The sequence below is a fragment of the Theropithecus gelada genome, chromosome 5, assembly GCF_003255815.1.
Source record: "Theropithecus gelada isolate Dixy chromosome 5, Tgel_1.0, whole genome shotgun sequence".
In the NCBI taxonomy this organism is placed as follows: domain Eukaryota; kingdom Metazoa; phylum Chordata; class Mammalia; order Primates; family Cercopithecidae; genus Theropithecus; species Theropithecus gelada.
The window spans coordinates 54,301,178-54,327,439 of NC_037672.1; the positions used below are offsets into that span (position 1 = coordinate 54,301,178).

General features: G+C 40.1%; 1 protein-coding gene across 4 annotated transcripts in view; it reads left to right on the forward strand.

The window, feature by feature from the left end:
• The first annotated feature begins 5,657 nt into the window (after positions 1 to 5,657).
• SPARCL1 (SPARC like 1) overlaps positions 5,658 to 26,262 on the forward strand; it is a 57,390-nt gene continuing 36,785 nt past the window's right edge. For all 4 annotated transcript variants that reach the window (XM_025384890.1, XM_025384891.1, XM_025384887.1 and 1 more), the window contains exon 1: positions 5,658 to 6,501. The gene's annotated coding sequence lies outside the window, so the exon portion shown is untranslated. The remainder of the gene's footprint in view (positions 6,502 to 26,262) is intronic.

The window sequence follows — 26,262 nt, forward strand, 5'->3', positions numbered from 1 at the left end:
GCCATTGTATTTGGGGAGAGATAACTAGTTTTCTACTTTCATAGATGAGGAATCAGGATAAATCATACCGAGTCTCATACACCTGATTTAGATGATGATATTTGGGACTTTTTGACTTAATGATATTTAAATGAGATTTGGAATTTAGAGTTAATGCTGGAATAGGTTCAGAAATTTGAAATGGGCTAAGAATGAGATGGATGTATTCTGCATATGGAAAAGACATGAATTTTGGGGGACCAGAGAATGGACTATAATGGGCTGAATTGCTCCCCAAAAAGATATATTCAAGTCTCCATCCCTCATACCTGTGAATGTGAGCTTATTTGAAAATACAGTCTTTGCAGATGTAATCAAGTTAACATGAGGTGACACTGGATTATAGTAAACCCTAAATCCAATGACTGGTATCCTCACAAGAAGAGGGCACACAGAGATTCACAGGAGATGCACAGGGAAAGAAGGCCATGAGAAGAGGGAAGCAGAGACTGGTGCGATGCAGCTATGGGCCAAGAAATACCAGGCGTTTCTGGAAGCCACGCACTGAAAGTCAGGAAGAGGCAAGAAAGTATTCTTCCCTATGGCATTTGGATGCAGCAGGTGCCTGCTGACACCTTGATTTCAGACCTTTAGCCTCTAAAACTTCAAGAAAATACATTTCTGTTGTTTTAAGCCACCCAGTTTGTGGTAATTTGTTATGACAGCCCAGGAAACTAATGCAAACCTCTTACAGCTCTTTAGAACCACATGATTGTATGGCACTAAGATAATCTAACCCCTTATATTTCTATTATCCCAGTTGTCTCAATTATTTGTGTCTTTATAGGGCTGCCTCTTATTTTTGCCCTAATTTTCTCTCCCTTCCCCCCTTTATGTCTTATATCTGCCCTGCCATGCTTTTTTTAAAAACTTTGCTCTGCCCCTTCTATCTTATTTTCTTCCTTTTTCCTAATACTTTCTTTCTCAACAGAGTCTCCTTCCATTCCTGATGAAAATCTATTTTCTGGTTCTCTTGCCAGAACCATCCTCTGGGTGGGAGGAATATATCTCCCCATCCCACTGAAGTCAGATGTGGTCAAATGACTTACTTTGATCAACGAAATGTAGGCAGAAGTGATATGTATTACACCCAGGCAGAAGCTTCACAAACCAAGCATATTTTGCCATATCTCTTTTTCTTCTGCCAGAGGAATTGGTCCATCAGCCGAGACTCCAGTGTAAAGACATGTAACAGAATTGCAGTAGACCTGCAATACACATGCGGCATGAATGGAAAAATCAAAACAAAAATTTGTTGTTGTAAGGATCTGATATTTAGGGATTATTTGTTACTACTGCATAATATGTTCTTACACTCCCTAACATTCAATGAGAAAACTTTCCAGATCTCCCTTTTATCTAATGAATAAAGATCAAACTGCTGAGCCTGATATCTAAATCCACTAGTTCTGGCCGGGCGCAGTGGCTCACGCCTGTAATCCCAGCACTTTGGGAGTCTGAGGCAGATCACCTGAGATCAGGAGTTTGAGACCAGCCTGGCCAACATGGTGAAACCCCGTCTCTACTAAAAATACAAAAATTAGCCAGGCGTAGTGCCACACTCCCAGCTACTTGGGAGGGTAAGGCAGGAGAATGACTGAAATCTGGGAGGCAGAGGTTGCAGTGAGCCGAGATCAGGCCACTGCAATCCAGCCTGGGTGACAGAGCAAGACTCTGTCTCAAAAGAAATAAAAATAAAAAATAAAGTAAAATAAAATCCACTAGTCCTAATCTATCTTTCTCCTTTTATTTTAACTTACCTTGCTTCAAGTTTATTACTAAAAAAAAAGCAATTAATTACATTACACATTATATTTAATGTTGTTAAATATAAAATGCACAATGTAATTTTGTGAAATACAATGTGTAATGTATAAATATAATGTGTAATGTGTAAACATAATGTGTAATGTGTAATATGATAATGGCCACATAATATTTAACAAAATATTGTGCACATTTTGCTACTGTCTTACTTGTTAATTGCTCTCTGTGTATCAAGCATCTGCCTAAGACCAAATAGAGGGTATGACTAAACCCATAGAAGGGCTGGCCTGGGACAGGATAGCTAGAATAAACTCTTACAAGAGCCCATAGTTAGAAAATGAGCCAGTGGGTTAATAATCAGCACAGAGCTGAGAGATCTGAAATGGTTCAGTGCCAAGTTATGATAGTACTGTGGGGGTGAGGAAATTCCACAGGCAGAGAGCAGTAACTCAGCTGGAATTGAGACCTTAAAATGGGTCCCAGAAGCAAGACCCACAGAGAACTAAATATCAAGGTCTTAAAACATAATGGAAAAAATATTTTAAATGTAATGGGGTATTATGGACTGAATTATTTTCCCCAAAATTCATAAATTGAAGTCCTAACCCCCAATGTCACTATATGTAGAGATAGAGCCTTTAAAGAGATAAATTAAGGTTAAATGAGGACATAAAAGTGAGGATCTAATCCAACAGCACTGGCGTCCTTATAAAAAGAGGCAGAGACAGCAGAAGCACACATGCCCAGGGGAAGGACCGTGTGAGGACACAGCGAGAAAGTGACCATCCACAAGCCAAGGAGAGAGGCCTCAGGAGAAACCAACTCTGCTGGCACATTGATCTTGGACTTCCAGCCTCCAGAACTGTGAGAAAATTAATTTCTGTTGTTTAAGGCACCCAATTTGTGGTATTTTGTTATGTCAGCCCTAGCAAACTAATACATTGGGTAAGCAAGGAAGAGGGTCCTACAGGCCAGGTCCTGGCCAAGACCAGTACAGACACTCTGTTTTCACTGCAGCTTTTTCACTCACCCATACTTACCTCCTTCCTGGGGATCTCCACTATTCCAAGGGAATCATGCGACCTTCTGACAATGAGTGTATGCCTTGGCTCTTGGACTCGTAATAGGCAGGAACTACATTTCCTTCATATCACCCAGAGGCTTCTGCTATATGTAACAAAGAGGTTCTGTATATGCTTGAGGATTAATGTGTTCTCTGCTCCTTCCCCTGAATTAGGGGTTATTAACTTCATAAAATCCCTGAGAGGATATTGGCGGGGGGTGGGGTGGGGTATGGGTTTCATAGATGGGTTTTAGGAGCTTGCCCACAGCTTTCATCAGATTCTCAAAGGGAATCCTAAAAGGTGAGAAAAAAAAGAAAATCCACTTAGATGTTGACATCTGTCACATCCTCTGACCAACACTGATGTTACGTCTCTTCACGCACAGTAACAGAATGAGCTTTTTGCCAAAGTTTTCCCAACCCATTTGGACGTCTCATATGTTTTCTAAATCTGATCTATAGCTCCATCTGTTAGGTGAGTATTGTTGCAGGTTTATTGTCCTCAGCGTTCTGAGCTGTAAACTATTTTAGAAAGAACAGCTTCAGAAACAATAAGAGTTTGAATATCTGCCAACAAACATTTCCAAATAAAGCTATACTCAAAAGACATTGCGAATTCAAAGGCCTTTTTTTATTATTCATTTTTCTCTCTTGTTATAAGAAACACACTGTGTCTTTATTAGTCATGTTATAAATTAATAAGACTTCCGATAAAACTTAAAGTCGGCCGGGCGTGGTGGCTCACACCTGTAATCCCAGCACTTTGGGAGGCCAAGGCGGGCGAATCACAAGGTCGGGAGCTGGAGACCATCCTGGCTAACACGGTGAAACCCCGTCTCTACTAAAAATACAAAGAATTAGCCGGGCGTGGTGGAGGGCGCCTGTAGTCCCAGCTACTCAGGAGGCTGAGGCAGGAGAATGGCGTGAACCCAGAGGCGGAGCTTGCAGTGAGCCAAGATTGCTCCACTGCACTCCAACCTGGGTGGCAGAATGAGACTCTGTCTCAAAAAAAAAAAAAAGAAAAAACTGAGAGTCAAAATTCTCAAGCTTTGTCACCCACAGATGAACTCTCTAGATACCTATTTACATTTAAGAGATGAATCCAGTTCGCTTTAAGTAATTATATTTTAGGTTAACACAGAGTTACATAAGAAAATTTATTTTGATCATTTTGCAGAAGCATAAAATATCAATTTTAGCAGAAAAAAATTTTTAGTTGGGTAACTCTTTTTTTCCAGAGCCCTCTAAATGAAATATTTTTTCTACATTCTTGTGGAATCGATGCAATCACCTGAAATCAATCTTACAAAACCATCTCAAATAAATGGGGAATGCTACTTAGACTAACACGTTAATATTTTGAGTCCCCAAGAAAATTTTCCTTAGCAAACTAGGGCCAAATCCTCAGAAATACTTTTCTTACATATTCTTCAATAGTCTCACTGCTCCTGCGCCCCTCGGGAGACTTGGAAAAATGGTCTGTGTCTTCCACAGTTCTCAGAGCAGCTGTGCACAGACACCAGGGAGAAGCATGGTCAAACACTGCCCACCCCTTTATCCTTCCTCGGAGGAGATTGCTCAACCCCTAGACCTTGGCTAAGGAAAAACATCCTATTGTCTGAGGCAAAAAGACATCAAGTCCTTTCATCCTGTCCTGGGAAAGGCAGTTTGGAACAAGTTATCCTGATTCTAGAGACGTGAGATTGTTCCCAGCTGCACCGTGACTTGTTTTTGGCTCCTAGGCAAAGTGCCCAGTTTCCTCTGCTCCCAAATTTCTCCGACTGCAAAACAGAGATAATTCTTGTTACCTTTTTCTTGCAGTGTTCTGAAAATAAATAGGGCACATAATTCTAAAGTGTTTGGAGAGATTTGGCTGAGGGCATATTTGCCTAGAATTGTAGGTGGGATTTTTTTGTTTATTTTGGTTTTATTTTGTTTTTATCAGTGTTTTTGCTTTTGGCCAGACTTTGGCATATATTTAGAAAATCTAAATTAAATTAAATTATAATTATTCATCTGATGTGAATGGAATACTTACAGTATGCAAAGCACTGTGCTAGGCACCAGGAGAATGCAGAAAGGGCACATCCCCTTCCTTCAAGGAGCTTACAGCTTGCTCAGAAGCAGATATGGTATATATATATGTCTATATCATATAATACAGGTATTCTAGATAAGTTACACAAGTGTGGCTGTCAGCCATGGTAGCTGATTTGGAATCCCATCCTGTAAGTTACAGTTGGAGACCCTAGAAAAACCACTCAGCCTTACTAAGCTTTAGTTTCCTCCTATGTAAATGATAATAGCTAACATTTATTGAGTGGCTACCACATGACAGGGGTGTTCTATGCAGTTTATGCATATTAACTAACTTAAAACTCAGAACAATTGCCTGAGATAGATGTTATCATAATTTCCATATGTATATCCCTGTCTCATAGATAAAAGCACTGATGCTTTAGAGAGGTTATATAACTTGTCCCGGGTCATAGTTAGGAAGTGGTGAATATAGGATGCAAATCCAAGCTGGCTGGCCTCAAATTCTGCCAATTCAACCACTGTATGACACTACCCCTCAAATGGGAACACAGTAAGACTTGCCATGTGTCGTGAGGATCAACTGATAATAACGCATAAAAAGCTGTTAGTACAGTGCCTGACAGATAATAAATGTGTGACAAATGTAGAAGTAGCAGTAGAAGAGATTAGACACATATACAAATAACCAGAATGCCAGGCCAAAAATAAGTGCGCACCTCCATTCTTTTTCACGGGAAACTTCCTTCTTAGAGACTAACCATGATAACCATGAAGTTACAGTGAGGAGCTGTGTTGAGGGGAGAACGGCAACATTTCTGAATCAGCATACAAGTGATCTATAAGGAGCAATCAATTTTATATATGTACATTTCCAAAGCTCATTCAAAGAAGGTTAAGATATCTGAAGTATCCGCCTATTAAAATTCAGACTGTCTTTGTTAGAACAATTTCCAATTGAGCAATGCAAAAATGCGTCTGCTACAATTTCTCTTCTTCCCTCCTTTAATCCCTACTCCCCAATTTCCTTTAGGAAGAAACAACAGCATGGAGTTTCTTTTCAAGGACTTAAAATAAAAAACTCCAAAAAAGGGATGCTGCTTATAAAACCTCTCAGAGTTGTTTGAAAAAGAAAAAAAAAAATGCATAAAGAGCCAAGTGCTTATATTCTGGCCAAGTTATGAGGCTCTGAGAACAAGAGCTTGAGGGGAAAACTTAACCCCATCCACGCCTCCAGAATTAGCTCTTTCCCTTTTGGTTTGCATGTACTGCCTGTAAAGCCTTTGCAGTGAGAGGCCAGCCTGCTAGGGAAATCCAGGAATCTGCAACAAAAACGATGACAGTCTGAAATACTCTCTGGTGCCAACCTCCAAATTCTCGTCTGTCACTTCAGACCCCCACTAGTTGACAGAGCAGCAGAATTTCAACTCCAGTAGACTTGAATGTGCCTCTGGGCAAAGAAGCAGAGCTAACGAGGAAAGGGATTTAAAGAGTTTTTCTTGGGTATTTGTCAAACTTTTATTCCCTGTCTGTGGGCAGGGGGGATTCAACTTCAGTTTTCTGCAGCGGCTCTCGGTCCAGCCCCTTACTTAAAGGTAAGTTTTAATAAATTTATGGCATTATCTAATTGCATTTGTTAAGCTGATTTGCGTGATCTGATAAAGCTGTCAAATATTTTTGCCTAAATAATGCAAAGCCATTTATTTACCAAAAAAAAAAAAAACTTTTGTGTGATTTACAGAAAAGATAGTTAATAGAGAATTTTACAATTTGTATTCATGTTTTCTTGTTTCTTGCGAAATTAAATAACAAGTACTAATAAATGATGGTGATTTTAGTGAAGACCAAGAATAGAAATGTGGAACTGTTGATTGCCTCAGTAGCATTCAGATCTTAGTGAAGCCTGAATCCTGAAATGTGTTTTGTAGAAGTACTTTATTACATACATGAAATAAACTATAAAGAAGGTAGTTTTAAAAAAAACCTTTCAAATCAAATAATTGGTATGTTTTCCATGTTTAAATAATCTAAAGTTATTCAGTCTCCTGCACCTAACAGCAATGTAGAAACGGAACTTTTTGCTTTTCCAAAAGGTAGGAAAATTTCTCCTTTTATACTATATTCTTGTTTGATTATTTTTAAGTTATTGTGATTATTTTCCTCTCTTGATTCCCTTTTACAGCTTTATAACTAATTGCTTTTTGCTTCCTACTATCATTTGTTAAGATGCTCACACATAGACCTAAAGTTTCTCTAATTCTTGATGATGTCTTATTTACAAAAGCAAAAAGGGGAGATAATTAAAGAGCTAGCTAAAGAGATTATGATAACTCATGTTATAATGTACTACCGTTTCTGACTCTCTTTCTAAAATAAAGCAATAACGTAAGTTGTGCTTATTCATCCTTCCCAGGTAATAAAGGTCACTCTGCAAGAGAAAAAGAAAAAGAAAAAAAAAACCATGCATTTAACTGCAGATCAATACTGTTGAAACAGGACACCAAGAGGTACTGCAGAAAGAGTATCTCTTTTGCACTGCCTTTAATCTGCAAAGAGGTTAAATATGTCACCTTGGCATTGTATCTGAGCTCTCCTCTGGCCCAGGGCCTAAGCACATTGAATAGAAATGTTCACTCAGTCCAAGTCAGCAGAAATCTTTTTCTTTTTTTAATTCTCCCCTTTCTCGTAGACACCAGCTTTTTTCAGTTCACAGCTTACTCAGTTGAACCTGATGGTTATGCCTATTGTTAACTATGATTTTTTTTTAATTAAAAACACCATCTTTGGAAAGATTTAAGTTTATATTTCTGTTCATTTAATAAGATCTAGCAAAGCAGAGCAGTTTATTTAATCTAGTTATCATCCAATCAACTAGTGCCACTTTCCACATTTTGGAGAAGAATATGCACATGTTATTTATGAACCTCGCCTTTTTCTTTCAGAGAATTTTCACACAGCCATTGAGCAATTAGAGTACTGGCATTTCCTTCCCAGGTCTTTTGAGAATTAATCCCCAATAGCTTCTCATGGCACAGATTCACACATCAACTAAGTAAAAATAATAGTGATGACAGAAATAAAATGAGTAGTGATGTATCTGGACAACTTCAAAAGATTATTTATTTCATTTCCTCTTGACTGTTATTTTTACTCAGTTGACTTAAACACTGCTATTTTACTTAAGTTTAACACCATGTCCAGAACAGGTTGGGAACATTTTTCCACCAAGAAGAGCATAAACAACTTGTTAGAAGACTTGAAGTGCATGTAGCCCTCACTTATCCCTCCAGAATGATCTTCAGTGGAGAAGGAGACCCCCATAAATAAATCCAGTAGAATTTCCCGGTAGGTCTGGCTGCCTGAGAGATGTCCAACAAGGCCAGGGTCTGTTTCTCACAGGACTCACAGGGCATCTTCTGCCAAAGGCTGAGTTAGCAATGATAGCACTACCTGCAGCTAGCCTGGCTTTTGTCGTAGTCATCAAAAGATGTTTAGAACTTTGAAAACCAGAGTGCATGGTCTTGACTGATTGTTCCAAAGGTGGGGAGGCAATCTAATAAAGTGAGTAAGACCATGACCTGTGATTTATATCTGACCATATGGACCCGGTTTATATAAGACTATGGTTTATATCCAAGCTTTACCACTAAATAGCTCTGTGACTTTGGGCAAACAATTTAATCTCTTTGTGCCTCAGTCTCTTCATTCACGGAAATGAGATTATAAAATCAGTAGCTACCTCAGAGATTTGTTGTAAGAATTAAGGGAAGAAAAGAGCCATGTCTGGTACATTAAAGCAATCAATCAATCGTAGATAATATGAAAGTACTGGATTAACTATATGTCCTTACTGAAATTCCGTAGAACGGGAACTGACTCTAGATCTTTTCCCAGGGTTTCTTCCTTGTACTTACACATTTTGCTCTATAATAAAATATGAATGCCAGGTCTATGCCTCTGAGCAGAGTGGACACAGCATGGGCTTCAGAGTCCAATGCATCTGGGCTAGAATCCTGACTCTGCCTTTTACAAGTAGAGTAAGCTTCGGCAGTTACTTCCCACTTGCAGGACTCAGTTTACCCATCTGTTTAGCAAAATGGGGATAATACTACATACAAATGAGGTTGTTGTAGGAATCAAATGTGATGTTTATTAAATGCCAAGTATAGCACTTGGCAGAGAAGTAAACACATAGGAAAGTTGACTGGTTGCTTATAAGGAATCTCGTATATCAGTGAGGCCTCTGTTACATACTTGCAATGATATCTCTGGTAGTAACAATGGAGATCAAGTTTGAATTGGCTTTTTTAATCCAAAGAAATGTAAAAGTAAATCTGACTCTACTATTTTCCCCTGGTGGGGGGGCTCAACACGAGGTATTTATTACTATGAGTCTTCACTGCTGCATCAGTTAGTAGCTTTTTAATGGCCGAGTCAAAGGAAACCAAAGGAAGTGTTCTGTGTCAGCTTGCCATTACACAGAGTGAGAAGAAATGCTGCTTTGCTGTCAGTTCTGTTTTATTGGCTTACTTGGACAAGATGGAAGGCCCCCAACATTTCTTCTTTCTTATCTCTTCTAAAGGCAAGAATAGGGCTTTTGACTTGCTCCGGGGGATATTTTTCCTAACTGAAATTCAAACGAAAAAGTCTTTTTTTGTTGTTTTTTTGGTCTTTGTTTTGCGTTTTTGTAAACCTCTCCCCTATGTTCCTAGCATTGAAATGTCAGCTGCTTTTTCTGGCTGTGTGTAGCAGGAGCAGGCTGTCGTCATAGCAATGAAAGGGTGCAGAGAGACTCCTGCTTCATGACCCGCTCTGGGAAATAACTCTTAGTCTGCTTTAAAATCCTTCTTTAGAAATGAAGTCTCCAGTCCTGGCTTGTTTCCTTCCTATTACACAACCAACTTATGTACACTCATTGCAGTAGCTAAATGTTTCCTTTAAAGATTTAGTGAATAGGTATTTTAAAAATGAACAAGATAGCTGCTGAAACAGTGACTAGTTTACTGTGGCGTACAGGGGAAAAACAACTGGGAAGGCAAAGGAAGAGAAATAGAAATGGCCTCACATGGTACACGTACTGCAGCACACCCTGAAATAAATCCGTTTTTCAAGTTCCCACTGCTTCCTCCCATCTTCACGATGTGCTGTGGTGTAGTCGTTATGGAGGGGGAATTCTGGGGCAGACTGCCTGGACTTGAATCCTGGCACTCATACTTTCCAGTTGTTTTAATCTAATCCATTCTGTGCCTCTGTCTTCTCATCTGTGAAATAGATATAATAACAGTCATAAAATTGTCATGGGAATTGAATGAGATTGAGCATGTAAGGCATTTATTACAGTATCTAACCCATGGTAAAGGTTGGCTGCTAAGCTCAGGAGCCTCAGTTTCCCCCACTTGTGAAATGTGGATAACAGCTAATTCATAAAATCATTGTATTATTTATTTATTTTTATTTTTATTTTTTTGAAACACAGTCTTGCTCTGTTGCCCAGGCTAGAGTGCAGTGACATGATCTCAGCTCACTACAACCTCCACTTCCCAGGTTCAAGTGATTCTTGTGCCTCAGTCCCCTGAGTAGCTGGGACTACAGGCATGTGCTACCATGCCTGGCTGATTTTTATTGTTTTAGTAGAGATGGCATTTTGTCACGTTGGCCAGGCTGGTCTCAAACTCTAGGCCTCAAGTGATCCACCTGCCTCAGCCTCCCAAGGTGCTGGGATTACAGGTGTGAGCCACCATGCTCAGATGATCATTGTATGATTAACTAAAATAATGAATGCACATTCTCAATAAGTAGTGGTTATCACAATTCTTTTCATCATTTTGTTACTGAAACACCAAGGTTCCAGTCTAAGTCCTGCTGCTCACTTCACAGAAAGCCAATCATTGAGACAACAGTATTGCCAATGAAGAAGGCTTTAATCAGGTGCTGCAATTGAGGAGATAGGTGCACAGTCTCAAATCCATCTCCCTGACTGACTAAAACTACCGGATTACATAGCAGGGGACAAATGTAACAATGTGTAAGAAAATAAGAACTAGGGAGGGGTATGGAAACAATCAAGGTGAATAAGGGGGTTAGGCATCTGCTGCAGTGGTCTGGTGAGTTTCCATTCTTTGATACTTTTGTAGGAGCCTGAATGTCCTGTCCTGAGTAAGGAACTTCCATAAAACAAATATAAGTTTCACACTTTAAGACCAGGAGGGTCAGTTTCTATGTTTTTCAAAAAGATCTGTCTGTGGGACTATTGGGTAAGTTTCAGTTTGATCTAACTCTGACATGAATGGCCTTTTTGAACTTGGAATCTCCCAGTGAGTTAAATATAATGAATAGAGGCCTCAGAATTATCATTGCATAAATGTGAACGATTCAGTTTCTAAAGGGGGAAAAAAAGAATTGTGACTTTTTACATTTATAAAGACTCATCTCATCTTGATTAACACTAGAGTAAAAAGTATTAAAACATCTTATCTTTCATTAACTTTTTATTAAGTTTCTGTTTCAGTTCCTCCAGTGTTTTCTAGGTCATGCAATTATGAAAATAAGTTAGCATTTTTATCTTACATCTCAAACAACTAATGTATTCAGTGTTCTATCCCATGCAAAATGCCAGAGATACAGCAGGGAGCAAAACTAGAGATGGGCTGAGCTCTTGTGGTGCTTACCATGTAGTTAGGAAAATGGTCATTAATCAAACCATCACAATAATGAAAACCGCATAGGCCCAAACATAAGGTGCCCCCAAATACAATACCATCTTCATCTTTCTAGTTAGAACATCCTCAACCAAGTGTTTGGCCAAACAGAACGTACAAATGGGTAATATATTGTAATGTACACTTGGGGTATTTAATGTATGGTTCACATACATTATTTAATGTGTTATTTTAATTTAAATATTTTAAACTTATTAACATGACTTTTTCCTTTCTCACATTTCATGAAACAATTTTGCTAAAACTCTTCATACGCATCTTTAACACTAGTGTGTGTGTTCACTGGATCCATGCTGTAATTATCTAATACAGAGCACATCATCAATCCTTCTGCAAGTTGCTAAACATCTGCTGATGCTGCAAATTTGATCCCCAGGCATTAGTCCTCATTCGTGGTCATGATCTCCACACTTTCATTATTTACTAGATTGTTTTTTCCAGTGCTCTTTAAAGGGCTTATTTAAAAACCACTTGAAACTATAAGTGTGGCTTTCTAAAATTGTGTGATTCCAACTTGCAATAATGAACTCATACCTCAGGAATAATGACTAAACCTGCTTTAAATATCTTTATGTATTTTTTCATCTATTTTGTCAAGGTGACCTTCCTAAGAACAAAAATAAGCATTGCTTGGCCGGGCGCGGTGGGTGGCTCAAGCCTGTAATCCCAGCACTTTGGGAGGCCGAGACGGGCGGATCACGAGGTCAGGAGATCGAGACCATCCTGGCTAACACGGTGAAACCCCGTCTCTACTAAAAATACAAAAAACTAGCCCAGCGAGGTGGCGGGCGCCTGTAGTCCCAGCTACTCGGGAGGCTGAGGCAGGAGAATGGCGTAAACCCGGGAGGCAGAGCTTGCAGTGAGCTGAGATCCGGCCACTGCACTCCAGCCTGGGTGACAGAGCGAGACTCCGTCTCAAAAAAAAAAAAAAAAAAGGCATTGCTTGAGATTTTTTTTTTTTTTTTTTTTGAGACAGAGTCTCATTATTTCCCCCAGGCTGGAGTGCAGTTGGGTGCAATCTTGGCTCCCTGCAACCTCTGCCTCCTGGGGTGGAGCAATTCTTCTGCCTCAGCCTCCTGAGTGGCTGGGATTACGAGTGTGCACCACCACCCCTGACTAATTTTTTGTACTTTTAGTAGAGACAGGGTTTCACCATGTTGGCTAGGCTGACCTTGAACTCCTGACCTCAGGTGATCACCCACCTCGGCCTCCCAGAGTGCTGGAATTACAGGTGTGAGCCACCGTGCCCAGCCCCTTGAGATGATTTCTAATTGTTTTTTTGAATAGTACTTTGCTGCTCAAAATGAAGAAACTGAGATGGTGGCTGTTAATGTGAGAGACTTTGGAAGCACTTGAATATAAGGCAAATCCCTCCTTTTTACAGCAAGATTTGGGGGAGTGAAAAAAAAAACACATTTTATTTGAACACATACCATAGATAATGATACACTGAAATAAGTGTTATGAGGGCAAAACACCTTTGTTCTAAGAGAGTATATAAGGATCCTGACCTCCACTCAGGGTCAATAATGGCTTTCCTTGATCTGAAGTCTGAATAGAGGTTAACTCTGTGTGTGTGTGTGTGTGTGTGTGTTGCGGGGGGGAAGTGTGTGTGTGTGTGTGTTTTGGGGGGGGGGGGGGTGTGTGTGTGTGTGTGTGTGTGTGTGTTTGGTGGTGGTGGCTGGGAAGAGTGGGTGCTGGCAAGAGAATTCTGACAGCGTGAACAACTTGTGCAAAGACCCTGGAGCAAGAGGGATTGTGGCCTATTTAAGGAACCGAGAGGCAGCCAGCTCCCAAGAGCAAGGGCAGAGCAGTGGGAGGTGTAAATCTCCATAATACGCCCCATAATACTCCCGTCCCTGAGCACTAAATGTATGTGCCTTCTGCTTGATTCAGGTTTAATGTATATCTTTAACATCTGGATGGATTTTTGGTTAGTCTCAAAGCCCTAACAGGCATGACCATGTCTATCCCTAGCTCAGACCCATATGGTGGTAGGTTCAATTAGGAAGGATGATGGGCAGTTGAAGGTCAGAGGCCCAGAAAAGTCTTAAGTCATTGACTCTGAGTATATCATATACACTCACAGAGCTGGGACACCTTGATGTCGGATGGTGACTCAGCAGAGAACTCAAAATAGAAGAACGTCTTTTTCATCCTTCAGATGACTTTAGGGCCAAACCATAGAGCCCTCCCCAGAGACTCAGTAATACTTTAAAAGCTCTAAAGCATCAGTGTTAATGCTGGATCAGGTAACAGCATGTATATGTTAGCCAAAATATGACTAAGAGATTTGCTGTCTGATAACAAGTCTTTTAACTATTATGTAAAGACAAGGTGAACAAGAATATTCTGAGTCTGATTATAAAGCACCTATAATAACTGTTTTGTTTACTACATTTCCCAGAAAGGAAATTTTTCCATAGTTGTAATAATTACTAAAAATAGCAGTCTACAGGCTTCCTCTGATATAAACAAATTCAACAGAAGATACCTGGCCTTATTTGGATGCATGGATGTACATACTCCAGGAAATGACAGGCCAAGAGTAATAAGAGAAAGAAAGTAACAAGACAAACTTCTCCTTTTTCTAGTACACATGGTATGTCTTTCTTAGTTCATTAAACTTTAGACAAAGCGATAAATAGATCAAGTTGCCATCATCTGCCTTGAAACCCAAAAACATTGAAACAAGCTCCCTAGGCCCAGAAAGGAAGGAAGAGGACTTGTAAATTTTGCTGAGGCTGCCAGAGAAGGAGCTAACCACTGGAGGCTTCAGACTGGAGGGTTCAGAAACCAGGGGAACGCCAGGCAACACAAGGAAAATTCAACTAGAAAGACTTGAAGCAATAACTACCAGCACTAAAATTTCCAGGGAGTCACTGATGTGGCCAATATCAATAAAGAGGAATCCTGTTCCTCCTTTCAGAGGTATGGATGACTGCGTTTACAGTCTGGTTCAGTGTTCAGACAGCTTATTAATATTTAAGAGAAAAGGAAAGAGAAGGAAGATAGAAAGAAGAAGTACAGCAAGGCAAGAAGTGCCCAGGGGAGACAGGTATGCTAAGTTGATTTAAGTGGCATGGCAATATAGAGAACTTCAAAAATAAAATTTATCTTTTGAAATTTAAATGTAAGTTAATGTTTTAAAAAACTATAGGAACTGAAAATAAATCAAATACAAATATCTACTTCGACCTAATCTTACTGCAATTTCAATTTCTAGCAAATATCATAGAAACTGCAGTGGAACAAAAAAAGAATGCAAAATAACAAAGAATGCAAAACCATAGTACCCAGAATAAAAACATATTCTGGTCGTTTGTGTAAGTTCCCTAATAAATCTAGATGGAGAATTATGTTTTCATGTTTTAGTGTATGCCAAACTTTAGACACCCTCCTCTTTTCTAGGAGATACAGATTTCAGGAGTGATATTTAGCTATTACACACTTAGCTTTTCATCAGAGAAGGGGGGTAGCTGACACACACATGGCCCATTCTGCCCATGCCTTTCAGGTCAATCTCTGAGGACTTGGCTGGGCTATGTTTCCAGCTAGCAGAAAGGAAAGTTAGGCACCTTTTCCTTGCTTTTCCAGAGACCGAGCTTGTAGAGTGCTGAGAAATCCAATTACAACTTCCTTTCATGGTGAAATCCAATTACAACCTCTCCCATGGTGAAAGCCAAACTTTTTGATACAAAAGGAAACTAAACAAAAGGGCTTCAAGCAGGGGATATGCTTATGCTTTGCCTTCTCTCTTAGGCAATTATGCAGAAAGGTTGCAATGACCTCGGCTTGCCTTGGGTAGGAACAAAAGTCATAATCTACTACCCCCTACTCCCACAAAAAGGAAAAACATTTTCACATCTGATTCCAGGAGTTTGGGGAGTTTTCTCAAGGATCCATTAGTCAGGCAACGCAAATTTTGAGTCAACACTTGCTCCCTCCCACACACTTTTCTTTTTGGCAAGATGACTTTTCTTATTGAACTTGGAATGCCATGTTAAACAATAAATAAATTAGTGAATTATTTAGGCCAATATCCTCCCATAATCTGTTTCCAACAACTTCTTCTTCTTTTTTTTTTTTTTTTTTTTTTTTGAGACAGAGTCTGGCTCTGTCACCCAGGCTAGAGTACAGGGTGCAGTGGTGCAATCTCGGCTCACTGCAACCTCCACATACCCAGCTCAAGCGATTCTCCTGCCTCAGCCTCCTAAGTAGCTGGGACTACAGGCGCCTGTCATCACGCCTGGCTAGTTTTTGTATTTGTAGTAGAGATGAGGTTTCACCATGTTGGCCGGGCTGGTCTTGAACTTCTGGCCTCAAGTGATCCACCCACCTCGGCCGCTCAAAGTGCTGGGATTACAGGTGTGAGCCACCGTGCCTGGCCTGTTTTTGATACCTTTGTGATATCAGATGCTGTGTGTCACCCTTTCAGCCAAACTGTTTGCTTGAGGATAGTGAGAAACTGCAGTACTGCTTGGAGAGGGGTCATCCTAAATTCCTAAAACCTAGTTGAGCTAAATGGAAACAGTTCTCGAAACAGTAATTTATGAAAATAGATATTTTATAAGTACTTGACACAAGTCTATAATTGCTGAGATATTTAATAATAAAATTACTAACCACATTCTATTCAAATCTCTGTCACTTCTATATAATCACTGTACTCCACTGAATGTGTATAAAATACATATTTGCAGCTTACAGAGAAAAAATTTGCAAATTTTCGAAAGAATCATGCAGTCAACTAATAGGTTTTTAATTGAAGATGAGTGGGGTGGGGAGTGGTAAATGGTTATAAAATTAGGACAAACTTTACCCTAGGTTCAAATAAAAGTGCTATGCCTACCGAGTTAATGAACCCACCATTCAAAGTGGCCCTAAATAGCTCTGAAAGCAAAGCATTTTTACATTATTTGATTCAACTTGAGTTATCTAATTGCCTATATAATATGATAGGGACCCAGGCCGGACACAATGGCTCATGCCTGTAATCCCAGCACTTTAGGAGGCTGAGTTGGATGGATCATTTCCAGTCAGGAGTTCAAGACCAGCCTGACCAACATGGTGAAAACCTGTCTCAACCAAAAAATATAAAAATTAGTCAGGCGTGGTTGTGTGCACCTGTAGTCCCAGCTACTCAGGAAGTTGAGGCAGGAGAATTGCTTGAACCCGGGAGGCAAAGGTTGCAGTGAGTGGAGATTGGCCACTGCACTCCAACCTGGGCAACAGAGCAAGACTTCGTCTCAAAAAACAAAAAAAAATAGGGACCCAGTGGGAAGGTACCCTGATATGTACAAAAATCAGAAGAATTCACCTTTATGATGGGTAAATAAAACATGTAAATGGTTTCATGATGTGTTTGGTCAGATGTTCATGTTGTCTTAGCTCATTGAAATAATTTTTAACTCTCGAGCCATTAGTTCAGTGGATTCTCCCAACCTTTTACTGAGGACCAAACAACTTTGAGCTAATTCTCACTAAATCAAGGGAGTATTCTGTTAGAATTCAGAAGAAACAAAACACAGATTCTTAACCCTAATGTCTTCTTTTTCACTCTTTCTCTTCCCTGTTGCCCAACTCCAACTAATGGGTTTTGAGGACTTTATAATGGGAAGCAGGTTAATGTCTTTCTAGAGAAAAAAACTTTTCAATAATTTCCTAAAATATGGGGAGAAGAAAATACTGGAAGGTGTTGTTATAAAATAGAAAAATACTCGGTTGAAACCTTGGTACTTATAGTAATCTTGTATTCATTAGCTTTTTGGATAGGCATAGGAGGGGAAGAGAAGTATCAGCATCATCTCACTGATAAAAACAGCTGATGTCTTCTTACAATCTGAAAATGAAGCCATTGATTTCAAAAGCAAATGTTTTATTATACTCTGAAAAACACTCTGGATTGGATCATTCAAGGTTACGATAACCTGAGATAACTGCAGCCTCAAACTCCTGGGCTCAAGCAATCCTCCTGCCTCAGCCTCCTCAGTAGCTGGGACTACAGGCATGAGCCATTAAGCCCGGCTTGAGGGGAAGAATCTTTTCCCACGGTGGGAGGAGAAGAATTAACAGCTGTGGACCAGCTGTGGGCAAGCTGTGCCTTTTCCTTGCTTAAAGACATCTTCTTAGCGTTTTCTCTCTGAAGGCATAAATAAGCTTCCAGGTTTTCACGCTATTTTCAAAGAACTTTCCAAACTCTAACCTTAAAATCCATTAGAGTTTATTACATCTGCTTCTTTCAGAAAAGGTAGATAATAAGTAACTTTGCACCACTGAAGTAAGCAAGCAATTGTTTCCCATATTAAATGTGTTGGCCCTCACCAAGGTACATGAGAAGCTTGGACCATGATCTGAATCCTAAAGGGACTTCTGCTGGGACTGAATGCTTGCATTAGTGGTTCACACAAGAACTAAATGCTCATCAAAGTACACCATTATTCCCCAGAAGGTCCCAACACCATGAGAATGAGGCTACTTGGAACTGTTCTTTGGTATTATTTGTTGTTTTTCTTAATCCTGGAAGAGAACCACCACCCCAATGAATAATTCTTGGTCCATTCACGGAGCTGAAAGCACTTGAAATTCCTCTCCCAACTAGCAGAATGTAACAACTGACTTACTCTGTTAGCAAAAGAGGGACAATTTCCACTGAATCCAAAGGAGTTTAATATTATACTGGTAGAGTTTAACTAATAAGGGAAATTCAAATAAGAGCAGTCAGAGGAGAAAGCCAAGAACGAGGCATTCAGGGGAAAGAAATGACAGGGGTAGTAGAGAGACAAATAAATTAAGGGGTAGGGAGAAGAGTTAAAGGCAGAAAAAGAAGAGGATTAAACTATCTGAAAATGTCAGGGGCTAGGCTTTAAAAGGTGTATTGTCATACCATTAACAACATGAAGTCAATCATTCAGATATTATTAAGTTACTGCAATATCACAAATGCCAGGACTTCAGATGAGCCATCCTAAGAGCAGATTCAGGGTTTGTGAAGCCAAGAGTTTATATGTATGTTTGGGACCTTCTTTTTAAAAATATAAAAGTCAAAATCAAGTTGAGAACTTTGTATGGAGCCTGCACAAGTGAGGGGCCCTGAAACTGAAGCTTCCTAGTTTTATGGCACGTCTATCCTGGCCATATGCAAATGTCTATACCCCAAATATAACAAAAAGTGGAGGAAAATAAATAAATGTAAATATGAGAAAATCCTGTGTTCTCCTTCTCTGAGAAAGAGAAAATAGTAGCACAGATACCATAGCAGGACTTCAGCAAAGAAAAATAAATATGGCCAATATAATTTCTCCTGCTATAACACAGGGCAGGAGTGGTGGACCCTTTCTGAAGGACTGGCAAGTATCTGAGAAAAAGAACAGAGAACTGTCTCCTTGGATGGATCCATCCCATCTAGAGCTCTGGAATGAGACACAGTGAGATTAGTGAGTGGTACGATAAGATGAGAAACTCTGAAAGGCATGATTAAGAGGTGGTGAAAGGTGGCTGTTGCACAAGCTTGGGTAAGATAAGCCTAGGGGATCCTCTAAATATAATTAAAGTAATCCCTCAATTACACATTATAGAAAAGGAGGAATGGACTAACTTTGCCTGAGCAAGAAAGAAACAGACCTTTAAGAATGTGTCTGAAAAGCCATCCCTCTGGGTGCCTTTTAGCTTCCATGCTCCTCACTGCTGACTGGGCACAGTGGCAAAGAGGGATGTTCAGGAAGCACTCACTGAATGGTAGTTCTGTGAAATGGAGGTGAGGGTCACAGATGGGAGTGCATGGGTGGTACACAGGTGAAGTGCTTAGCGTCGAACTTGGCATATAGTAAAATCTCAGGAAATGTATATGCCATTGTATGAGCTACTATTAAATGGTCTAACATAAAAATGTACTTTTTCGCTAAAATAATACTTTGATGACCATAAGTGATTCTACTACTAATGAGTACACTTGAGTGCTATTCCACACAAAAATATTTAATGTTTATAGCCAATTATATATTGCCACTTACAAACTTAGTAACTCAAAACAACTGTTTGATAAGGTCTCAAGATCTGATAGGTCAGAAATTTGGGCAGGCCTCTCAGAGGCACTCAGCTAGGAGAGGAGCTGATCCGGAGTAGCCCAAGATCTCTCCACTCATATGTCCTGCACATTTGCAAAGCTGGGATTGGTAGAATGGTTGAAGTGTCTTCTGTGACATGACAGTTTCATAAAATTGCTCAAGGCTCCCAAAATGAGTTTTCCAGGAGATCCAGGTAAAAGTTCCAAGGTTTCCTATGACCTAGCCTCAGAAGTCCCAGAACCTCATTTCTATCTCAATCAATTGGCCAAGTAAGTCACTAAACCCAATCCAGACTCAAGGGAAGGAGAATTAGACTCCACCTCTCAACAGGAGAAATAGCAAAGAATTTACAGCAATCTCTACCACAATATTTATACCTATTAAATAAGAAATGTAAGAAATTGTCTCCAGGCAACTACCCAAGAGAGTAAGAATAGAGTTGACATTTGTGGGCATTTGGCTCTTAATGGGAGACCTATTTCTGCCATGACAAATGATTCCTCTGGAGATTTGTTTTAATGGTACATGGGTCAGCCAATAGAAAAACTCTAGGCATTTGAAATTCAAATGCTGGATGTTCTGTATAAAATGCTGTCTAGCTACCATCTTTTAAAATTCCAGCTGAGGTTCTCCTGAAAGTTTTGTAATGATACACCCTGTTCCTAACAGAAGGAAAGGGCTCTCCTTCCAGTTACCCATCATCCCTCATCTTTAACCTCTCTAAATCCATGAAAAGAAATAGTGGGATGAAGGAAAGAAAGAAATAACCTAAGGACTCTAGTAAAGGGATGAATTAAAGTGTCTGAATTATTCATTATTGGGGTTATTAAGCCATTTTCTGCCTTATGAATGTTTCAAAGATATGATAACATCTTTCATTTCAGTTTTACAGTTGGTGAAATTACCAAATAACTGTAGGATCACATTTGAATCTCAAAACAACTCCAGAAGACAGATAAGAAAATGTATTATTATTTTTCCTCTTTTGTAGATGAAGAAACCAGTGACTTGACCAAAGTCTCTTAGCTGGTAAAAGGCAGTTCAACTCTGGAACTTATATCTTCCAGTTCCATACCAACTGTCCTTTAAACTATGCGGCTGCCTTTGAATAAGCTCATGCATTTGAGCAAAATAATATTTATTTAGTTTCACATCAATACTGCATATTTAAGTCTTTGAGAATAATAACTCCGTGTGTTCCAAAATTTGTCTCATTTTTTGCATTTTTCATCTGGAGTTTTATTTTCTATTTCTGCAAAAATAATCTGTATTTTGTAGTCAGTGCACACCAAACTCGAATGTCTCAAAATAAATGACTTTTTACTCATCCAAGAATAAATGGTATTCATCATACTTAGCAAGGACATCATGGTTTTGATTTTTCAAAGTACTTTGCAAGCGTCAGCTAATTAAGCCTCCCTGAGTCTTCAATATGACAGTTGTTTTCAAAATATCTCTCATTTCCCAGGAAAGTTCTCCATTCTGTATTACTTATACAAATCAGCACATTTGCTCAGTTCTTAAAATAAGAAGCTAAAGGCCATGAAATTATTTTTGATCAATATGTGGCAAATACAATTAGCTCAGTGAGACAAAAATGCCCAGTGACTAGCCTGAAGGACAACGTGGAACACGACGGAATAACACAAGGCGTTTTATAGGCTACATACTGGATTGTCCCACAGGGTCCTTCAAAAATAAAACATAGGCATCTTCTTTATAATTGAAACTTGAAGGGGTTTCCTGCTTGGATCATTCTAAATGACATGACCATACTCTTCATTTAAATTTTGTTTTCAATTACAGGATGGAAAAAACTCTTAAAAAAAATAGTTCCATCTTTGGACTCAGTAATAATCAGGGACCATGCAGTAAATGTTGGTTCTCAAAAAGCCTGCACAAGTGGCCATCTGAGGTTATATGACAATCCCTAGACTTGTTCTATGCCTTAAAATGTCTTCCATACAGCCACGCCACGATTCTCAGCATTCGATAGCTCCTTTTGGGTTACAGAACGATGTGAACATACCTCTTACCTGAGAATAGAAAGATATTAATTCAGTAATAATTTGTTGTTGTTGTTTTTAGATAGAGTCTCACTCTATTGCCCACGCTGTAGTGTAGTGGCTCAATCTTGGCTCACTTCAACCTCCGCTTCCCGGGTTCAAGCAATTCTCCTGCCTCAGCCTCCCGAGTGGCTGGGATTACAGGCGCCTGCCATCACGCCCAGGTAATTTTTGTGTTTTCAGTAGAGACAGGGTTTCACCATGTTGGCCAGGCTGGTCTCAAACTCCTGACCTCAAGTGATCTGCCCGCCTCAGCCTCCCAAAGTGGTGGGATTACAGGCATGAGCCACCATTCCCAGCCCTAATTCAGGAATATTCTTATTTCCTCGGTATGGTTTAGATGCATGCAAGAAACAAAGATTTACAAGTATAGAATATAGGATAGGTGAGTTTGTGTTTAATGAGTGAACTAAAAGTAAATATGTTCTGGAACTAGCTCCTGGAAGCTTGAAATCCCCTAGGGGAGGAAGATACGGAAAAGGGGAGGAGAAACACTAAGGTTCTTTTCCCTTATATCACACTTAATACAAGACATATGTAGTTAATAGGAGATATAAATGACTCTAATGATGTTACCAATGAGAGGCAGCAGGCAGAACAATGGAAATAATAATCATTTGCATGTGTAAGGTACTTCAGAGTTTGCAAAGAGCTTCCTCACCTCAGTGGCTACCTTTGACATTGGAAGGAACTGTTATTCCCATCCTATAGATGAAGTTTGGAGAGAGAAAGTAATTTGTTCAAGGCAGTATTTAGAACTTGGCAAAGCCAGGGCCAGAACTTCTGGCTTCTAGTCTGTAGCCTGTTCACTGGTCTGTTTGGGGAGAATATTGGTCACTGAGTCCAAAGCTCAGCATTTCTAATTCTTGCTCACCTCTTAAGCCTTGTACATTCAGCCAAATAATTTAGACTCTTCAAGCTTCTGTTTCTTTACATTTAAAAATTATATCCCTCCTTTCTTTATTGAATCAAATGAGAGAGTATATAAGAAAACACTTCATAAACTGTGAAATGCTAAATAAATATAAGGAAGGTATAACTAAATCCATCTTAATACGTTAATATTCCTTGGAACCCTGCCTCAAGACACCCTTACAGTTAAACTTTCCTCCCTTTTGTGTTAAAGAATAAAGAGTTCCTCCTTCTCTTTGGAGTTAAACCTTTCGCATGTGCTTTAATAGTAGACCAGTAAATGTGTATCCAGGACTTACTAAGATGGTATCGTCTCACTTAATCTTCATACCATTTTATAGACAATGAACTGAAGACCCCAAAAGCTACACAATTTGCTCAATTATGCAAATTAAGTATCAGAGCCATGACATCCTATTTCAGAACTTATGCCTTTAATTGTTATGAAATATTTTCTTGCTAATGGTTTTGGCAACTGATCCGTTTTTCCTTGTTGTGGTTATCAGTTGCTGTAAAACAGTATACCCTCACATTAAATGGCTTACAATCACATCCCTTTATTTGCTCATAATTATCCAATCTGGATTGGGCTCGACTGCATGATTCTTCTGCTGATTTTGTCTGGAGTTAATTCATTTGGCTTCAGTGAGGTAGGAGCACATCTGGGGCTGAATCATCCAGGAGGGTCTGTTATCCTGCAAGGTTCTGGGCACGTGGTCTCTCATCATTCAGTAGTCTGGTTCAAGCTTTTGTACAGCACGGCTGATAGCTTCCACCCAGAGGAAAAACTCCAATGTGCAAAGGTTTACCAAGTTTCTGCTGGCATCATGTTTGCTAATGTCACATTGGTCAAAGCAATGTTAAGGCCCATGTCATAGGGAAATGAAGCCCAGAAGGTGCGGTTTACTGGGGGTCATCATTGTTTACCATATCTCCTCTCTTACCCTTTATCTTCAATTTTTCCTTATTTACCTGTCCAGCATAGAAGGGAAATCTGGGGCCGGGCACGGTGGCTCATGCCTGTAATCCCAGTAATTTTAGGGGGCTGAAGCAGGTGGATCACCTGAGGTCAGGAGTTTGAGACCAGCCTGACCAACATGGTGAAACCTCATCTCTACTAAAAATACAAAAAATTAGCTGGGTTTGGTGGCGCATGCCTGTAATCCCAGCTACTCAGGAGGCTGAGGCATGAGAATCGCTTGAACCCAAGAGGCGGAGGTTGCAGTGAGCCTGGATCACGCCACTGCACTCCAGCCTGGAAAACAGAGTGAGACTCTGTCTCAAAAAAAAAAAAAAAAAAAAGACAGAGGAAAGGAAAAGAGAAAAGGAAAGGAAGGGAAAGGAGGGAAGGGAAGGAGGGAAGGAGGGAAGAAGGGAAGAAGGGAGGGGAAGGGAAGGGAAGAAGGGAAGGGAGGGGAAGGGAACGGAAGGGAAGGGAAGGGAAGGGAAGGGAAGGAAAGGGAAGGGAATCGGAATGATCACATTCAAATACGAATATAAATTTCCTGTAACTGCACATTCCCTTTAAGCTACTACCTTACTCTCCTTTGCACAGCCAATCATTTTTAGAGTGGTCTACACTAACTGTCCTCACTTCATCACTGCCTGTTCACTCTCCAATCACTGCAGGCTGGCATCCAGCGACACCACGACACCAGGCAACAAAACGGTTCTCCCTGAGCTCCTCAATAACCTCTGCACTTCCAGAGGCAATGGATAATTTCCTGACTTTGTTTGCTTTGAACTCTCTGTGACATTTAACACTTCCCTGTTCTCATGTGACTCTTGTTTCTCTCACTGTTTGTATCTTTAGCTGTTCCCATCCTCTGATGGTGCCTAACGATCTTCACTCCCCAGGGTTCTGGCTCCAGCTCTCTGCTCAACTGGTTGAATAACTGCTCATGCTACAGCATCCAAACTACATCTGTAACCCCAAACTCCATGCTTACCTCCAGACCTATTTACCCAAGTATCTACTAGATATTTCTACTCAAATTCAACAAGCCCAAAACTAATTCACTATCTTTCTTCTAAAACCAAACCTTCCTCCTATAATCTTTCACCTTGGTAATTAATACCACCATTTACTAAGTTGCTCAAATTAGAAATGTGATAACTCAAGACTTTTCCTTCTCATATTCCTACAATATCTAATTCGTCATTAAGTTTTATCTGTTCTTTTTTTTTTTTTTTTTAATTATTTCTTAGAACTATCCAGTTGTGTTTTGGTAAATGAAAAACCCATTCTCTGAGAGAGGTAGAGGTGAATGACACTTGATGGTTTTCATGGTGTGATTGATCCTCCCACCACAAATGATTTTGATGCAGGATATTTTCATGACCCCTTCATGGAACTCGCAGCAGGGTTTCCTTGTTTACTCAGCCCGCCCTGCTCAATCCCTTGCAGGAAGGATCGCGCAAGTGAATGAGTGCAGGAACCTGAGCAAGCGAGGGCAGGAACTGGCCACTTTGGCACCAGCAGGAGCAAACTCCATGTGGGCCCCTCACCAGCGTCCAGGTGTGGGCACCTGCCACCCCAAGCCCAGACGGCATGTAACCATACTCTTTTAGCTCCACTGTCGCAGACAGCAGTGTGTTATCAGCTCAGTGAGCCATTTGCCTCATCATGTGGGGCAGCTGCCTTCCGCCAGCAAGGGCAAAGGGCCAGTGCGACTGCCTTTTTGGGTACCTGCATGTAGTGTGTCCGAGTTCTTGTCCAGTGCCCAAGAGGAATGAGGTCTCACAGAGGTCACACAGATGAAGGATGGTTAATGTGGAGATTTGTTTTTTTTTTCAGTGATGAAAGCGGCTCTCAGTGCACAGGGGAGCTGGAAAGGGAACAGAAAGGGAAGATCCCTCTCCTCTGAATCAAGTCACCTCTCTCCTATGTCCAGGCGCTTCTTCCCGACATCTAGCTGCTTCTTCCCTCTCCTGGCTGAGTTCTGAGGTCTTTATAGGCACAGGATGGGGACAGGGCAGGCCATAGGTAGTTTTGGAAAAGGCAATATTCTATTGGTAAAAAGACATTTTTCAGAAAGAACCAATCGGGAGAGAATGGAAGTTTTTACTTTGGGCTGCGGGTTTCAGGCTTTTCGGCTTGAAGGTGGGATTTTGCCAGGGACCCGCCCCTGTATGCCTACAGTTTCTCTGCCTCCTGTTGCTATTAATTTTAAGCTACTAATGTGACACCACTGAACAGAATCAGGAAGAGACATGCGGAACACATATGGCATTTCCACCAACAGATACAATAGATGTAAAAAACCTCAAAAGAGTAGATAATAGTAAAATAATTATGAAGTGATGAGTTTTTACTATTTACCTTCTTTGTTTTTAATATAATTAATTTAATTATACATGTATGTAATTTAATTTTTAATTGATGGCTTTAACAACCAACTCAAAAAATTCTTGAAATGTAACAAACAGCTCTCACAAACCAATACAGCCTGGATCTATCCCTCTTTTCTCCACTCCCAAGACCACAGCCAAAATGTAAGGCTCTGATCACCTCACCTTGATGTTACAATTGTCTCTCACAGGTCATGCTACTGGTCTGTCCTCTACACAGCTGTCACACATGCAAATCTGGT